Below are 19,237 nucleotides of genomic sequence, written 5' to 3' on the forward strand. Positions count from 1 at the left end.
ACAGTTACAAGTTACATTAAAAAAATTGTAACTAGATACAGTAACTTATTACTTTGAAAAAAAAACTAGTTACAGTTACTTCTCAGGCACAGTTTTAAAATATATTTTTAAAGATTTTTTTTTCAGTTTGGCTGCAGTTATCGAACCCAATTTTTTGCAAGATGATATGATAATTACGTTCATGTGACATTAAAAGGACTGCCTTTCTGATTTCCATGTTATTAGCTGTAGACTTGTTTTATAATGTAACTACAAGTAACTGTAATTTATTTTTTGCATAAAATGTAATGTATTAACTCTCTGCAAAAGGAACCATTAGTTACAACCAGTCATCGAAAAATGTAATCAGGTTACAGTAATCCCTTACATGTAATGCATTAATCCCAAAAACTGTATATCCATTAAATCTAAACTTCAGGTGTATGCAGGTGGGAGTATATACTTTGATAAGAGGGATGATGTATGTGAGAAACTGTAACTTCTTTGCATCTATCATCCATGACACATATTATTAAAGAAGGTGCTTGCTATTAATGATTTAAACATCTTATGCAACATAAATGCATTGTATTTCTCATATTCAGTACATTGCACATATTTATTTTGGTAACACTTGTGTTTTTTTTGTTTTTCCCTCTCACAAAGATGTGTTACATTATATATTCCTTAACACGTAGTTATTGTTAGTTATGTTGCTTTTTGTTACTATTTTAAAACTCGCAAACACATCACAAAGCAGGTATAAATGTAATTATATTTAATTATTGATGATAATTAAATACCAGTAGCAACTGCAAAACAAAAGCAGCTGTATAAAAATCTTTCTGTGTTTCCTTTATCTGTATCGCATTTTTCCTGGCTATTAATTATAATGTACTACAGTTACCTTATAATATGAGAATACCAATGGATTTGACTGTCTAAACAGATTTTTTTTACAGGCTGAATAGGCAGTCACTCATGCCCTAATGCCAATCCCCAGCATTTCAGAGGTGGAGACTCGCTGTATGGTGGAACCTGTGGGATTGACGCTGGGAATCCGCGGCTTGCTGCGATGCGTCTCATCTCCAAAGAGATTCAGTGTGAATCCTGGTAAAGAAAAGGTATTCAAGCTGAACCGGTCAAAACCCAGTTTCAAACTCTTATCATGCGTTGTCGAAATGCACTGAAAATACATTTCATCATAGAATCGGCTACCAAGGGAAGACAGGCAGGCGGTACTGATTTAATTTACATTTGAATCAGGTGCGTGTTTGCAATGTAGTGGATTTGGAAGAAGAAGAAAAACACATCTCTCGCGCTCCTTCTTCACAGTTTCCTACTTCGACCCTGGGAGTCCAACTCAAATGTAAGATCATCGCAAGTTCACGGTAAGCAAAAACATTTACGTTTAAAAGTAATACATTGTAAGTTAGTGCCAAGAAGCATCCCCATTACAATTCCATTATGTGTACGGTCGGCATCTGCATTGTGCACAAGATAAACTGCATTCAGGGTCAGAGGTACTATTGCTGGGATTCACAGCAAAATGATGATGCAGTGTGCGTTTTCAGTTAACGAAAATGAATGGTTTGAAGAATGGGGACTTGGTGGTTAATCTATAGTAGGCGCGACCACAGTAACATGTAGCACAATGAAGTTTTGGGTTCGACATTCATTTGTGTGGTTTGTGTTGCAAATTCCACACAGCATGTTGTATAAGTAATGCAGACCCCAATGTTTGCTGACACTGGTTTGCTAGTAGATAGTTATAGACAGGCACTGTATTGTACTACCCCATTGCAGGGTGGTTGGCACAGATATTTTTAACGGGTACATTCCACTTTCCTCCTCTAGTATTAATGATGGCGAAATGTGTTGCCAAGTAGAGCACTACTTCAGTGTTAGCGTTTATGGACATTTTATTTTTACTCGTCGATTTCTACTGTACTGTAGTATGGAATACTATATGTATTGTATTGTATCAATTTGGCGTTGAAGGCTAGGAAGCAAACAATTGAAGGCGGTAATTATGCATATTGGCACTGATAAAGTAATCGTGTAAGATATGGGTACTATCAGGAAGATGCCGTAGCTAAATAAAAACATTTCAATCAAACGTAGAACTGCAGTGAATTACAACTAAACACGGACAATTGTGGCTGTTTTATTAGGCTGTTTAATGTTCAAGGTTTACTCCATTATAAACTTAGCGTGGTTATCGCGCCTGGTCATATTTCATATTTCATCATTAACTCTTCAATTATATATAACTTAATATTGCATAGCCTAAACTGGGCTATTTGATTTAAATGGAGGGCCATAATCTCAGCACGGTCTGATAAAAGTGGGAAATGCAGTACTTGAAATTGAGCAAAAGCCCTTTCAAAAAAAACAATGCAAATATTTGGCACTTATATTATAGCCTGCCGGAAGTGAAAGTAACTAATTTCTTACCGGTACTGTATTATTGTAATAATAACAGTGGGATAGTTGTATGCCTTTGTCTCATGTAGGTACAGTATTCACTTCATTTCATGCCACTAATTTCAGTTTGCAAAAGCTCCAAGAGTTTCCACTGATACGTTTTTTTTTCTTCTTCAGGAATGCTTCTCCCTGCACAGAATGTAGCTAAATGTCACTGATCTACCCTGTTACGGTTACCATGGCGATCACAAATGTTTTACCGGTACACAGTATCTGGCCATGCCGATTTACTTTAACCTCTGTAGCTTGCGTAATACAGCTGACATAACGCCTCCTTACAAGCTATCTCCAATCCAGTGTCTAGTTGGGTTGCGAAGTATTTACCATACCTTACTGTTTTAACTTGTCAGCATGGCTCCCTGCATCTGGTGGTACGCTGGGGCTAATGCTGTTTAATTTAAACTACTTTTGACAGACAAGCTGTATAATGGCTGATTCCGAGCTCCCACAGATTATTTGATAGTTCTGTTCTAGCTACAGACCTGTGCTGGATTTGCACTTGTTTGTTTATCAGCTTGTCACCTTGATGTGAAATAGAATATATTTTTCTCTTCGACCATTGAACATGGCAGTTAAATACAGGCATCGACTTGACAGAAAAATACCATATATATATATATATATATATATATATATATATATATATATATATATATATATATATATATGTATATATATATATAATATACAGCTCTGGAAAAAACCAATCCTCAGAGTTGGGGAACATTGTCAGAGCAGAAGGAAGCAAGTTTTCTTCCAGGACAATCTTGTACTTGGCTTGATTCATGCCAAATCTGCCCGATTCCAGCCTTGCTGAAGTACCCCCAGATCATCACCGATCCTCCACCACATTTCACAGTGGGTGCGAGGCACTGTGGCTTGTAGGCCTCTCCAGGTCTCCGTCTAACCATTAGATGACCAGGTGTTGGGCAAAGCTGAAAATTGGACTCTTCTGGGTGTGCTTCAGCAAGGCTGGAATCGGGCAGATTTGTCTTTGTGAAGGACGCATGAATCAAGCCAAGTACAAGGTTGTCCTGGAAGAAAACTTGCTTCCTTCTGCTCTGACAATGTTCCCCAACTCTGAGGATTGGTTTTTCCAGCAGGACAATGCTCCATGCCACACAGCCAGGTCAATCAAGGTGTGGATGGAGGACTACCAGAACAAGACCCTGTCATGGCCAGCCCAATCTCCAGACCTGAACCCCATTGAAAACCTCTGGAATGTGATCAAGAGGAAGATGGATGGTCACACGCCATCAAACAAAGCCGAGCTGCTTGAATTTTTGCGCCAGGAGTGGCATAAAGTCGCCCAACATCAATGTGAAAGACTGGTGGAGAGCATGCCAAGACGCATGAAAGCTGTGCTTGAAAATCAGGGTTATTCCACCAAATATTGATTTCTGAACTCTTCCTAAGTTAAAACATTAGTATTGTGTTTAAAAATGAATATGAACTTATTTTCTTTGCATTATTCGAGGTCTGACAACACTGCATCTTTTTTGTTATTTTGACCAGTTGTCATTTTCTGCAAATAAATGCTCTAAATGACAATATTTTTATTTGGAATTTGGGAGAAATGTTGTCAGTAGTTTATAGAATAAAACAAAAATAATTTAAATTTTTTCCAGAGCTGATATATATATATATATATATATATATATATATATATATATATATGGGCTTCAGTGAGTTACAGGAAAATAATTCCATCTAGGGTTTCTGTGACATCATGTCGAGTAATATATAAACTGTCACAGAAACCCGAGATGGAATTGTTTTTCTGTAACTCACTGAAGAGGCACATCTATTATTTTTTATAATCAATGGATACCCTTGTGATGCTAATATTAAAGAAGACGAGGTTTAGCAGTACAGTTGTTTTTTTTTTTAAACGTAGTGTTTCAGTGCTGTACAGATGATCTATGTCGTTATCCGTTAGTGCTTCAGGTTTATTTGGCTGATTGCCTTTACCTTGTTTAAATTTCTCGTTCCTCTCCAGTTTCTCTGAGATACGAATGTACCAGCTTTACATAATTTTAACGTATTTTCATTTTGTTGATCATTAATGAATATTTCTGTACTGTGGGTGTTGTCGAGTGATTGAAAACGAGACATTTTGTGTTTGAATTGAAAGTGATGGTCTCCAAGAGTCAAACGGGTCAAAGTTAAAGTATATTTTCCTCTAGAGGAATTATCACTTTTTGACGTCACTACTGTGGTATTATGCATTTTTTCGAATGGCTGAGGATGCAAATATAGCCTTCATCTATATATATATATATATATATATATATATAAGTAGCTTTCGAGTTAAGGTGAGAGAAAGCAATAACTGTAGAATTATGGGTAGTTGGAATTTATGCAAATATCAGAATTACAATCTATCTATCTATCTATCTATCTATATTGCCCTTATATATAATTACATTTATTTTTTGGTTTCAAAAATTGGACCACAGCTCATAGTGTATACAGTTGCATCCAGTTGAATCTAATTGTAAGATACATAGGGACAAGTAGAACAAAAGGTAGAATTAGTCATGTCATATACAAGTACTAGTCAGTGGGAGGGTGGTGGGATTTGAATTTTCTGCATGATTAAAAAACAAAACAACAAAAAAAAAAAAACTTTTGAATAGTAATCAAAGATTTTTAAGTATTTGGCTTTTGTCTCGGCCCATTGTTTAGGAACACTTTGCAGTTATATTGCACCCCAACATGCATATTTACAAACTAGTATGTCAGTCTAGGACAAAACAGAACTCTAAAAGAAACAAAGCATAGATGAACAAAGGTGTCGACGTTTTATCACTGAAGAGTTGATAAAGTGTTTTAAGTTATGGAGGTCTTTCCTATACCGTCACAGAGTTTAACCTTTGGTGCACTCTAGTTTATCATCAGACCAGCCCTGTTGACAGTCCAGTTTGTCTACACTCCTGTTTGTTAAAATATGAGTGCTATTAGCTTTCCTAGGTTAACAGAAAAACTCTGGTGATATTGGAGTTGTTTCTATAATATACTGTAGTATATACAATTCAATCCTAGTCCCAGATTAGTATTATAGCTGTTATTATTTTGTGTTCAGTACAGCACCTGTGTTATTTTACTGTTTTATGGAATTGAAAGCGACTGTAAGGCCAGGATTTACATGCTGTTTGACAAGATACTCTGGGATCAAAGGCTAATGCTGGTGCCACTGTCCTAACAATTGCGATAGATAGGTGATGTCTTTTTCACGTTTATATAAAGCGTTTGCCTTAATTTCACACAGTGTTCGCAGTCTGATATCTGGTACTGTTTTTTAAAAGCTGCTGTAAGGCTAGCAGCGCCATAACCTAGGTATAGTCTTCTACACTATCAACAAGCAACACAGATGGAATGTACATGTGCCGTTTTTGTAGCATGTAATCTACCCAACATAGCCTGTTAAGAAGACTACTGTAGCAGCCAGCTGAACAGCTCTTGTTGGAGTGTACGTAGGCATTGCCAGGCGAGGATACTCTGCCTAAAGTGATGCTTAGCTGCAAAGAACACAGGGAAAGTGTCATGTAGTGGGCTTTTTTCATACATTCCCTGGAGATCATTTTAATTATGTAATGGTGTCAAATAAACTTATTCAACCCTTTTATAATACCAAACATTAGCTGTGCCCACTTGCTAATTGAGCTGCTAGCTGGTGGTCACAATATCAAGGTTTGTAAGAAAATACAGGAGCCCTGCATACTCAATAGGGATTTGTTATTCTTGCTTCTAAATAAAGTGATTTGGAAGTTTACTGGGAACCATGTTGGCCATTATGGGAAGCTTGTGATTACATAAATAATTATTCCTTCTGCTACAATCATATACAAAGAATTAGTGCTTTATTTTGCATTACAATGTTTTTATGATTAAATCTAATTGAAGTGGTGCAATGGTACCTAATAAGAAAGGGTAGGGCATATTCAACTGGGAATAGAGAATTTTGTACATCATATTCAACAATTGAACTGATTAGAAATAAATGGGGACTTCTCACTATTATTTAGTGAAAAGGGAGTAAAAAAAAATGAAATGAAACAGTTCAGCTAATTTTGTTGGTATAACTCATTGGCTGGAAGCTTTAAAAGATGCAGTATATATTATGTCCTGTTTTAAAAGCTGCAGTATAGGCCTATGTTGTGTCCTGTTTTAGGAACCTGTTAAATTCTTTACCTGCGCTGAACCAAAACTGCTGTCTGCAGAAGCACTTTCTCTTCCAACACATCAGTAGGGGATTGTGGTGTGCAGATTTAACATGAGCCTGATTGCCCTAAATTTGCTAGCACCTTATCATATGTTGTAAGAAGCGGGACTAGGTACAGGGAAAGTGCATTTATCCAGCCCTGTCCATGTAGCCACATTTCTTATACAAGGGCAATGGTTCCAAACTCTGGTTCTGGTTGGAAAATATATGTGTACTGGAATGAATCTTGAGGGAAACACTGTGCTAGGGTATAATCTACCAGAGGTTACCCTTTTTACTTTATATATTTGGCCCATATATGAAGTTGTTATTTAATATCCAATGTATAATACAGTATTATGAAATTTAGCATTATTTAAAACACTGGTTGGCATTTCAAAGTTGTTTTTTGGCACGTTGAGCCAGTGTTTTTTTTGCATGCGATAGAGATTGTATATTTGATGGTGTACCAGTATTTATTCACACATAATCAGACCAACTGCCTCAGACCACTTGTGATCAAAGAAGCTCAGTAATAGAAATGTTGCATCGGTTACCAGGTATACATAAGCAAATAAGAAAAATCAGAAGCGCTGGCTGCTTTAGAACTAGGAGATTGTCAAGGATTCATACACATTTGTAAGTGGGGCACAGTTAAATAAATACCATTTCAATAAATACCATAATCATTTTCTGTATCCAAAGGCAGACTGACAATCTGTATAACTACATTCTGAAAAATCTCCATGGTAACCGTGTGCCCAGGTTCCACTCTCTCTTTGGGACCCCATAAAACAGCTTCTTTAAAAAAATGTGCATGTTAATGCCTGCCGGGGATTTTCTTCCAAAAGACGACACTGTTCGGATTTGTGATTTGTTGGAGTGCTGACCATAACATGAACCATACTAAAATGCCAGGCCTAGTCTTTGTTTCTGATTCTTATGTTTAATCAAAAATCAATAAGCCTTTAAATAAGAAGCATTTCATTATAAAAGCATGCTTCAGATTATAGGTCAATTTGGAGGAATACGATTTTATTTCACTTACAAGGTGAAGAGAGGTTCAGACAAGAGGCAGCAAGCTACAGTACAAGTTATTGCACTTATTATAGATCATGTGCAGTATAACATATAAAATGTTTTAACTATAAAAGAAATGTAAAAGTAATTTTATAACTATAAAAGAAATGTAATATATTCAATGACAGGTACAGTCTTTTGTTTTTGTTCAATTAATCAATTGGCATTGTTTGAGTTTTTTTTTTGTGTGTGTCAAAAAATAAGGCAAAGTGGATGCAAAAATCAGGCCCGGTGTTTCTGGAAACATTTCCCATGGGGATGGTTTGATTTGGCTCAAATAAAAAGTGTTTCTTTATTTAGTTTTCAGTTGGACACTGAAACTAGATAGTTGTGCTATGTAGGCTGAAAGAGCTGCTTAAAAAGTTACCCATTATAGTTTCAGTCCCATCATAGCGCAGTTGGTCTTTTAACCCTTTCAGTACTGAATTATTTTTGTTGTGTTGAAGAATTGGAACGCCTATACATGAGAGCAGGACAAACATTTGCTTTTTAACGTGATTTCCGACGGCATATGTTAACATACGGTGCTAAGGTGAGGCTGAAAGTGTTAAATATGTTTCTTATACATACTGTATTATTTGCTTTTCTCTCTACGATGCTTTGGCAATTGGAGTAATGATTATAATAATTTTACAGGTTCTGACTAGTGTCACTGTTGTATCCATAACCTGTAGTAGGAGAAGTTTATTGCCTGGCTTGGAGGAAAGGGAGAAGTTATTAAACTTTAATTTCAGTTAGCTTGCCTGCAGCTGAGTGTGTCTTCAGCTACAGCAGAACCGTTGCTTACAAACCCTCATTCTCACCCTGCTGCAATCCGGACTAATAGGATTGATTTGACCAAAAAAAAAAAAAAAAAAATTAATATGTTTTTTCAAGTCTTGGAATCGCCATGAGTGCATGTTTCTTGTCTAAACTAGTAGAGTGCAATCACCAAACAATTGCCTAATCAAATATGAGTAATAATCTACTAATTCTACTATGAAAAGCAAGAAGACGCATATTTTTTTTCATTAGATTCTGACATCTGTAGAACTTTAAACAAATAGAAATGGTAGTGCTTTATCTGGCAACATGCAAGGAAAGCACGTTACTGGGCAGTTAGCCATGTGAGACACCAAATGGGGCACCAGTGCGATTAATCAATCAAGAAATGCTTACTTGAGGCTCACAAAACAAAAGCCAAGGTGATCAATATCACTTAATCAAGGCAGTTCAAGCCTTCTCCTCACTGATCTGTGCTCACATATCAAAAGTCCTCCAGTGCTGGCCAGAGAGACCCATTTCCAGTTGGAACTCCACTTAAGCGCAGAGAGCACAGGAGGTGGGTAGGATGGCGCTCACTACTTTACCTGCGGACTAGCATGGAAGAGAGGGATGCTCTATACTATAGTTTTGTACCTTTAGAATAATGATGAAGCTAATTTAGGGTAGGTATCTTTTAAGAACGGACTGTTCTTCTCTGTCTTGCACTCTTCCCCCCAGCAAAAGGATATCATTTAAAAGCATAATTGCAGTGCATTAAAAAAAGTAATATAGCTGTGACTTGGTTGCAGCGTCAGCTGAAAAGCAGAACACATGCCACAGAACTGCTAGTGTTTTGGAAGGTGAGATTTTTACAAGCCTGACAGGCCTGGTTTTACAAGTGTTGAAAATAATAGAAGAGTTGCTAATTTTTACAGCTTTGGAAATAAATACTTTATTGTGGGTGAGCAGAAAAAAATGCAATTGCTGTGGCTGATATACATTTTTTTATTGATGTAATTTAAGAAATTGCATTGTACCACTGAGTTCTGTCAATATCAAATTGTCATTCGGCAACTAAGTCTACAATAGGGGCAGCAGTGTGGAGTAGTGGTTAGGGCTCTGGACTCTTGACCGGAGGGTTGTGGGTTCAATCCCCAGTGGGGGACACTGCTGTTGTACCCTTGAGCAAGGTACTTTACCTCGATTGCTCCAGTAAAAACCCAACTGTATAAATGGGTAATTGTATGTATGTATAATGTGAAATAATGTATAATGTGATATCTTGTAACAATTGTAAGTCGCCCTGGATAAGGGCGTCTGCTAAGAAATAAATAATAATAATAATAATAATAGAACAGAGGTTGGATATGCAATTTCTATAACGCACTTTTGTGGAGAGGTTCAATCAGCAACCATTTAGCTTATTGAATATCAGGCAGGTAATGAGTACTAATCGATGAGAATACTTTATTATTCAAAAGCCAGAAACAAAAGCCTTGAAACATGCATCTGCATATCTTTATACAGCCTAAGGTAATTCTATATATATATATATATAAATTTAGAAACTTGATTATTCAAAAGCAAGAAGACATTAGATTTTTCTTCACAAAAAAGAGCTTTAGTCTAGCAACATGCAAGGAAAGCATCATATGCAACTGGGCAGCTAGCTACATGAGGGGTGAGATTCCAGGGCAATATATCAATCAATATGTAATTCAGGGGTGTACCGTGCATATCTGCTGAGAGATGAGAGAGACAAAGAGGGGCAGACATTGAAATGGTCCAGGTTTTATTAAACAGACAGGCAGTTGTTGCAGTTGCAGTGTTGGTGACCGCCACTAGGGTACCAACAACTGTATCCCTAGTGCGGTAGGATATATACACAAGTGTACATTAATATTTACAAAAAGGCACAACAAAACACTTTACAAAAATAACTAATAAAACAAAAGGTGGCCAAGTTCGGGCAGTGCGCTACTCACAATATACAGGGAGGTCCTGCACCAGGAAACTTCTTCCTAACACAAATAATATAAACTTTGATGGGATAAAAAAAAAATCCCCTAAATTAATCCCAGCCATACAGTTGTAATTGTCCCGGTTCAACACACGCTCATAATGTGTAGAGCACAGAACCCTGGTCTCCACACAGTCTTAGCAGACGCCCTTATCCAGGGCGACTTACAATTGTTACAAGATATCACATTATTTTTACATACAATTACATTATTTTTTTACATATAAATACCCATTTATACAGTTGGGTTTTTTACGAGCAATCTAGGTAAAGTACCTTGCTCAAGGGTACAGCAGCAGTGTCCACCACCTGGGATTGAACCCACGACCCTCCTGTCAAGAGTCCAGAGCCCTAACCACTACTCCACACTGCTGCCCATTTCCACATGTAACAAAGCATGGAATAGCATAGAACAAAGGACTGGCTTTCCAGACCCTTTTTAAAGGCAGATGGCCAGGGTTAATTCATAATCAATTCTTCAATTGACACCTGGCCACCTGCTGCCCATGCCTTTCAATTAGGAAGGGAGGGATGGCTAACCTCCCAGCCCTGCCATATCCAACACTTTCCAATTATACGAATGAAACACATTTTTATTTAATAAAATCAAACCAAATCCCACCAAACCATATTTATAATTAAACAAAACTATATTTTACAGGGGCAGGTCTCAGCCCTGCTACATTGAGGCTTGCAAAATAAAAGCCATGGCTATTAATATAAGATTAATTGATTAATTGCTTCATCTGTAAATGGCCTTGAAATGACTGATTATTAATTTGTTGTGCAGTTAAAATTTATTCAGCATATCCCTTTTGCTAGTCAACAATTGACTCACAATTGGCTCAAAAGGATTAAGTAGTAGCACATTTATACAAAAAAAAACATGATACAAATCTGATAGTGTCTTTTGTCTCTGGTTAAAATTGAAAGGATGCTTCCCCCCTCCCCCTTAATACTTCATGGAGATTGCAGTTATTTTTCTGAGGGGTTCCTCAAGGTCATGCCACATTTTTAAAAATAGCATTTCAGACTGGGCTGTGTTTCTATTAAACTGAGTTTGAAGGCCAAGCAACCATTCTTTTAGAAAATAATCCCTCTATATCCACAGTACACTGTCACACCAACCTATCCTACTCTTTGGGGTGAGAGGGTGAGATCAGAGTCAGTGCCCATTCTATCTTTGTGCTGAAAGATGACGGTTTGTGTTGCGGTTAGAAGGGTTTTTTGTGACCCGGACAACCATGCACTAGGACCAGGGTTGAGACCACCAGAAAAACGACTTTTGAAACAATCCTGTCCTTGGCATAAGATTTAAAACAAATAAATACAGTATAAACACTAAATCAGGACTGCTAGTTCATTAAAATGTGACAGTCTTTTACACAAGTTTTTTTTTTAATAATTTTTTTTTTTAATATTATACAGATTTACAGCCTTAATCCCTGGTTACGGGATACAGTGGAGGCGTGCCTGTATCACACTTTAGAGAACGGTTTATCCAATTGTTATGAAACTTGTTTAATACATTCTTTATATCAAGTTGTTGAGAGTATCAGAATCTGGGGGTATGTGGTAGGGTTGGAACAATAATCGATAATATTGTAACAATCTGGGTTCCCGCAGGCGGACGCGAACCCGGGAACCTCCCGCACTGAAGTATAGAACTGATACCGCTGTACAAAAGAGCTGGCTGTCTTGCAGGTGCATATATCAAGCTTATGTCTCTTTAGATTGCGTCACCTACCAGCCCTGACCCCTACCCCCGTGCACGCTACACTCTCCCCTGCCAGCCTCAAGACCGCCCTCGGACTTGATCACCAGGCTACAGGCTTCCAAGTGCACGCTAGTTTTTTTTCAGTGACTTAGGCTGGCGGTTGTTATGCTGCTCAAGTATAAATTTGATAAATTACAATTGTTTTTGATGTTTTATTTATTCAGCTGATAAATCGATTGCTGAAAATGTCATTATTGTCCACCCCTAGTATGTGGCGACCCTTGCCCGTCTCCCCTTCTGCCCTCCTGACATAACTTTGTTAAAGGACAGTGACACTGGCTCCTCATCAGACATGATGCTGGCAGTGCTGATGCTGGCAGTGCTGATGCAAGCGAGCACTCCTCAGTCCTGACCTTAAAACTCCCTGCCCCTTGGCCCTTTCTCAGTAAGACTGACAACCATGATGAATTGTGTGCTAAGTTGAGACCAATAAACTAATTTCCCGTTTATGAATGTCCTCCATAGGAGAAAGCCATGCTAGACTAGTGTGCCACAACGCCTTTTTCTAAAATGATCTGGTTGGGATGTACTACACTGCATTTTGTATTGAATGAACAGAACAGACATGTAGAGTGTCCCTCATTATTTATTGATGTTTTTTTTGTTTTTTTTTTACATTTAAAACATGTGAAGACTGAAATCACTTTCTTACTTTTGGGTACGGCCGCTTTCCAACCATTTAGGCTGAAAAAGTCGTATTAACAACCGAAGGGCTTTTTTAGAGATACAAGTTAAATAAAATGGAAACACATCGGACTGCAACCTTAAATGGGTTTAGTCAACTACAATGAATAGTACTGTAGCAAGGACATTGGGGGGAAAAAAGATAACAAAAAATCTTCAATAAAGATTTTGTTTAATCAATTTTGTTGCACTTTGCCTTTACAAACACCCATATTGGACAGCTCAGTAGCCAGCCGTTGGACAGCCATCCAGTTATCACTTATTATAATTGCAGCAAAGTTAAAGTGATAAATATCCTATAAATACCAGTGAATAATATCATTGGCTACTGATCTGTGAGTGGATAGAAATGTAGAGTACAAGAGGTTAAGTTGGTGTGGTTCCAACTGAAAGTTCTATGTAGTCCTGACACAGCAGGCTAATGTGTTCCTGCGTTGTTCTAAATTGTAATCTTGTTATGGGCACATTTTAGCCGTGGCTTAATTGCTCAACATATTTCTAGACTGCTGGGGAGTAGGATTAGGAGAGCACAATAAAAATAAAAATAAAACTTGGTAAGCCTTGGGCACAATGAAACAGATATTTCTCATAATTCTTATAAAACTAATAACATGGCATGGACTTGAGTGCTTATCAAGAAAGGCCACAAGTGAGCAATAAACTCTTTATTGATTTGCTAGGGCAGACTTGTATGAGAAAGCGTTTTCAGTGATTTGGTGCCATGTGTTAATAAATTACTTAGGAGAGACGTAGCTGCAAAGGGTAGCATTACTGCCTGTATTAATATTGAAATACATTGTCCATAAATTAATTTTTTTATTGTTTGGATAGTCAGTGTTTCCTAATTAGTGTACAATTTAGTGACATCTTAATAATGAAACCATACTGTTCCAGCCTGTAAACAGCTCTAATTCCAATGTATTTATTTGTACTAACGATGGAGAAATTTTGGATTGTTGCTGAGAAATGTGCTTTATATTACTTTGAAAGAAAGTTTATTAGGTGACTCCTGTTGTGCAATGAGATTCCGGTAGGCTGTTGCTAATGTTTTTAATAGCCAATTTTAAAAAGCATTTCCATCTTGCTGTGAATTCCAGTACACCTATTTCTAGCCCTCTATGGGGCCTGTTGTGTCCTGATAAAATCTTCACTGACCTGCTTAAAGGAATAGAGGGCAGTACTTTGCATGACAAACTGGTCAACTGACTGAAAGGGCTCTTTCATTATTCAAAAAATATTTCTAAATGAATACGTTGTGTGTTGGATGTCTCTTACTCTTGTAACCAAGAGACACACATCACATGACTACACATGTACTATTAAACATAGCAAATTTCAGAAACTTTAAAATTATGTTTAATGCACACTATGACAGGACTGGAATTTGAAACTCCTTAACGATGACTGGCTGATTTCTTACATCATACAAGCAGCCAATCAATACCATCCAGGGTATCGCAATACATATTGTGATACTTCTTGAATCGTTACATTTGTATTTCGTTACACCCCTATTCATGAATCTGAAATGAACATAAGAACATTCAAATTTACAAATTAGAGGGTCCGTTCAGCCCATCTATGTCCATACGGTAAAATGGCTGTAACTGAAACAATATTGCATTACAGCTCCTTAAGGACATAATGATTGTCTACAGGAAGAGAGAATAAGAAAATATCCAAGTGGCAGTGGTGCTGATCCTTTCAGTATGAAATGACTGTCAGGCACACGATTTATCATTGAAAATACACTTATCCAATTGTTTTCATAAATATGAATTGTCAATACTATGCGATATTAGGATATTGTTTCAACCCTGCTCCAAAGCATACAGGTGTCAATATTGAAAATGTTGAGATGTTGTCAAGTGGCTCAGTTTAACTGCAGTCACTGCACAGTTGTTAAGCTCTAACAATGAGAAGCACAGACCAAATAAGACCCAGAGCAGGACTACCCCTTGAGTCGCTGTCCCAGGGGTGGTGGAAGCTTAGTGGTGCACGCAATGATGTTTAGTTGATGTTTAACATATGTTTTATTGTGAATTGTAACCTGCGTCTAGTCTCCAAAGACACTTGAAAACAGTGGCTTATTCTCAAGGGTTTATCCTGCACTGGAATTAAATAAATACAATCAATAAGTAAACAATGAAGGAATATAAGCTAGTACCATTGCACACATTTGAAAGTTGAAAGCATCGTTCAGGTCACCAAAAATCCCCAGAATCCCCTGTATGTAATTTAAAAATACAGAGACATGTTCTAAATGCAGTGCAGTGTAGTTGCTTTCCGTATCAATAAGGGTTTAACGATGGACTGAGCAATGGATTATTCCATAGCTGTAGTCCCAGCAGGGCTTCAAAGAGGAATTCTTGCGCTGTGTGCAAGGCAAGAATACTCTGTTACAGCCAGAGGGTGTCCTTGAACACAATACTTTCCAGGACATGTCATTATGAAAAACCTGACTCTTCTGCCTTTTTCCAGTGTTAAATATAGTTTTGGGTAAGAAAGCTGCAGTCTTAAGGTACGGTACACTTCTTAACCTATCTATTAAAAATGTTACTGCTTTTTTTGCTAGCATAGAATATACTGCTACTATAATGTACTACCATTTAATAACAGCCAGTTATTTTTTTCATCTATATATTATAGCACTTATTACTGTTTGAGGGGTATCCAGGAAAAACTGTTCACGACACCCCTCATTTTAGCCCTAGTTAGTGTTATTTTTATTTATAGTCTTTCAAGTTTCAATAAATTCTATATATATGATGGCCAAGTTCTGAATGTAACTAAATCTAGAGTATGGCCATGAATATGAGTAGGGCCAGTAACATATTGAGTGAAACCAAGGGACTCCAGCAATATAATAAAATCTCTTCCAAGGGGATCTCGTTCTACATCAACATGTACATTAAAATCACCTTACACCACTATCTTATCATGGTTAACAGCAAGTGTTGATAAAAGTTCACCAAATTCAGATAAAAAAAGATAAATAACTGCAACCTGAATAGGAATTTGGCTACAAACCACAAACGCTAAAATTTCGAATGATGAATCTGGATTAGTTATCTGGACCGTGTCTCTTGAAGGATCTGGTGAAAGGATATGAAATGTCACAGAAAGGACTAAAAATGATGGTATTAGCATCTAAGAAGTATATTTTTAAAAACATTTTATAACAGGGATCGTTAACACTTTTAGTGGAACTGGCACTTTGGTTTTTCCTACTAAAGTTCCGGTTAGGGAGAAGACTGGGCAAAATGCCAAGAAATGTTTAAAAAAAGCTTGTTTCTGTGTTACAAGTGTGTGTCTGTGAGCTTAACTGGTTGACACAGGCTAGGAAAAATGATGTTACTAACTGTTTGGACTGTGTTGGGTGTCCTTGACTTACATTTTGACAAGAAGAGTAAATGGAGTGAGCATTCTGTGATGAATTATCAAGTACTCCAGTGTGATATTTCAATGAAGATTCTTTGGCATCTGGAGAATACATGCTGATATGCATATATCCAGCTGGATAATTAACTGTTTTTATTCTTACTGACTTTTTTGCCCTGGTTTTTTATGTTTGTTTTTTTAAAGATCAGTCAATTAAAGCTTCATCTGTATTAATATTGATCTCTGTCAGTGCCATCTTCCAGCCCATGAGCACAGCCCTTATCCCTAAAAAGGCTGAAGGAAGTCCAGAAATATATTGACGTGTAATGAAGAAGAATCTCGTATTTCTTTTGTCCTCGTGTACCTCCACAAAAGCATTCTGGTTTAGATTAGGAGGCTGTGTGGTCCAGTGGTTAAAGAAAAGGGCTTGTAACCAGGAGGTCCCCGGGTGAGACGTAGTTGTAAGTGACTCTGCAGCTGATGCATAGTTCACACACCCTAGTCTCTGTAAGTCGCCTTGGATAAAGGCTTCTGCTAAATAAACAAATAATAATAATAATAATAATAATAATCTGCTTTTAAATGGTGCAGTTGCAGGTGCATTTCACGGTTTGGGTTACCAATCAAAAGGTTTAAGCTGGTCAATAAGCAATTTGTGTTTGTGAGCCCTCGGTGTAAAGAGGCAATTGGCTTGGTTATGGAATCTGAAGACGCCCACTCATGATGAATGGCGTGGCAGCTTTGGGATTTAGACTGGGGGCTTTTGGACCCAGTCGTGCATTGTGCCATCTTTCCTACTGTAGTCAATACACAGCTGAGCACTGGATGGGGCTGGCACTAATATAAATACACTTTGGCAGAGCTAGCCTACTTTACATATATATATATGGCAGGCAACTAGAACTGAAGAGCAGCTCCTGAACTGTAAAGCACACAAACAAATACAAATGACTGTATATCAAAAAGGTAGAGCTGTGCTCGAAGGTTTGAAGGTTGTTCGCTAGCCAGGAATTCAAAGGTAATTTTAGGTTGTGTTCACACTGGGTCAGTTTAGAGCAGGGGTGCCCAATCCTGGTCCTGGAGGGCTGGTGTCCTCCTGGCTTTTGTTCCAACTGCCCCCTAAATTACTTAATTGGACCAATCAAGCACTTATTAGAAGCTTAATTGGTCCAATTAAGCAATTTAATGTACAGTTGGAACAAAAACCAGGAGGGACACCGGCCCTCCAGGACCAGGATTGGGCACCCCTGGTTTAGAGGGTTTGGGCCACACTTGGTACGGTTCGGTACGTTTGGTATGATGTGTGAACAGCAAAGTCCGCTTGGGAAACAAATCGTACTGAGTGCACCTAAAGAGGTGGTCTCGGTTCCATTTGGCAAACGCAGTGAGTCTGGATCGTTTGCTGAACTGCTGGACTCTGTCCTTTTGCACATAGGAAACGAACTATACAAGGTAACCTGACTGGGAAGTAAACATTTCACACATAGTTTAGTACATATTCTGAGGAAACAAGTAGAGCAAAAACAGCCTTAAAGATAATAGCAGAGTCATTTATTAGGTTGTGTTAGCACCATTAAAAACAAAAACAAAATAAACCATGGATTATTTGTTTAATCATTCTGATTATGTGTTTATCATGTTTAAATGGTAATACTAATAGCTGATCTATTTTTTAAATCTGGATTTTTGTACATTTAACATGTTTTGACAATATGGGCTGTGTGGTCCAGTGGTTAAAGAAAAGGGCTTGTAACCTGGAGGTCCCCGGTTCAAATCCCACCTCGGCCACTGACTCATTGTGTGACCCTGAGCAAGTCACTTAACCTCCTTGTGCTCCGTCTTTCGGGTGAGACGTAATTGTAAGTGACTTTGCAGCTGATGCATAGTTCACACACCCTAGTCTCTGTAAGTCGCCTTGGATAAAGGCGTCTGCGAAATAAACAAATAATAATATAAATGAAAATAGCGAGTTGCTATCATCTGTAATAAATACACCCGATGCTTAATTTTTAAACTATTATTGTGTTAGTATACACTGTTATTTTAACGGCTTCGGAGTTGGTACAACGTTAGTGAATTGAAAAAAAAATCTGGTAACCCTAATTACATGAAAAGTGCGATAAACTAAAGCTCTGATATAAATGTGTCAGACATCAAATTCCAAGCCTAACAACTGGGCAGAACTCACAAAAACAGTCAAATATAGTAGGAGAGCAGTTCAGTGTTGCGTCACTGACTACTGCACTATTCTCCTATTGCACGTCATTCGACATATGTATTAATTAAATTAGCGAAGTGCTCCCCTGTTCCCTTGCTTTGTTTCACAGCAATATGTAAGAATCTAAAACATGCTATTAAAACTGGACCTATACTTCAGTTGCTGCCATCTTTCAAGATACCTTGTAGGATATTGTAAACATCCGGTTCACACACCATTAACCAACTGAGTGTACTTGAAAACTGCATAGTGAACACAAACTGACTCAGTCCTGAAAAACAATGGAAAAGGACTAAAAAAAATGAACTTTAGTTTACATCCAAACAAACTCAGTCCCTTTTGCTCGCAGGTAAGTGTGAACAGCAAGCACATTGAAACATTGTTTCAAACTAAACGAATCTGCCTGAGTCCGTTTGAAACTGACCCATTGTGAATGCAGCCTAAATGTCACTCGCATGCAAAATTTGATCTTTTGACTTGTATAATGCACATTACGTACACAAAAATTGTTGTATTAAAATCCACTACCAAATCGTTATACATAGCAACTATATGTGACTGTTAACCTGCTTGGAATGGTGACTTTTAAATAAAGCTTTGTTTTGCCTAAGTCCACTGCAGTTGGTGCTGCTGCAATGCAAGCTTACTGTATATATCGCAAGC

General features: G+C 37.6%; 1 protein-coding gene across 4 annotated transcripts in view; it reads left to right on the top strand.

Annotated features, from left to right (window-relative positions):
• Positions 1-995: 995 nt before the first annotated feature.
• LOC117408842 (leucine-rich repeat-containing protein 7-like) overlaps positions 996-19,237 on the top strand; it is a 239,246-nt gene continuing 221,004 nt past the window's right edge. For all 4 annotated transcript variants that reach the window (XM_059031848.1, XM_059031849.1, XM_059031850.1 and 1 more), the window contains exon 1: positions 996-1,370. The gene's annotated coding sequence lies outside the window, so the exon portion shown is untranslated. The remainder of the gene's footprint in view (positions 1,371-19,237) is intronic.

The sequence above is a fragment of the Acipenser ruthenus genome, chromosome 10 (genome assembly GCF_902713425.1).
Source record: "Acipenser ruthenus chromosome 10, fAciRut3.2 maternal haplotype, whole genome shotgun sequence".
Lineage (NCBI taxonomy): Eukaryota > Metazoa > Chordata > Actinopteri > Acipenseriformes > Acipenseridae > Acipenser > Acipenser ruthenus.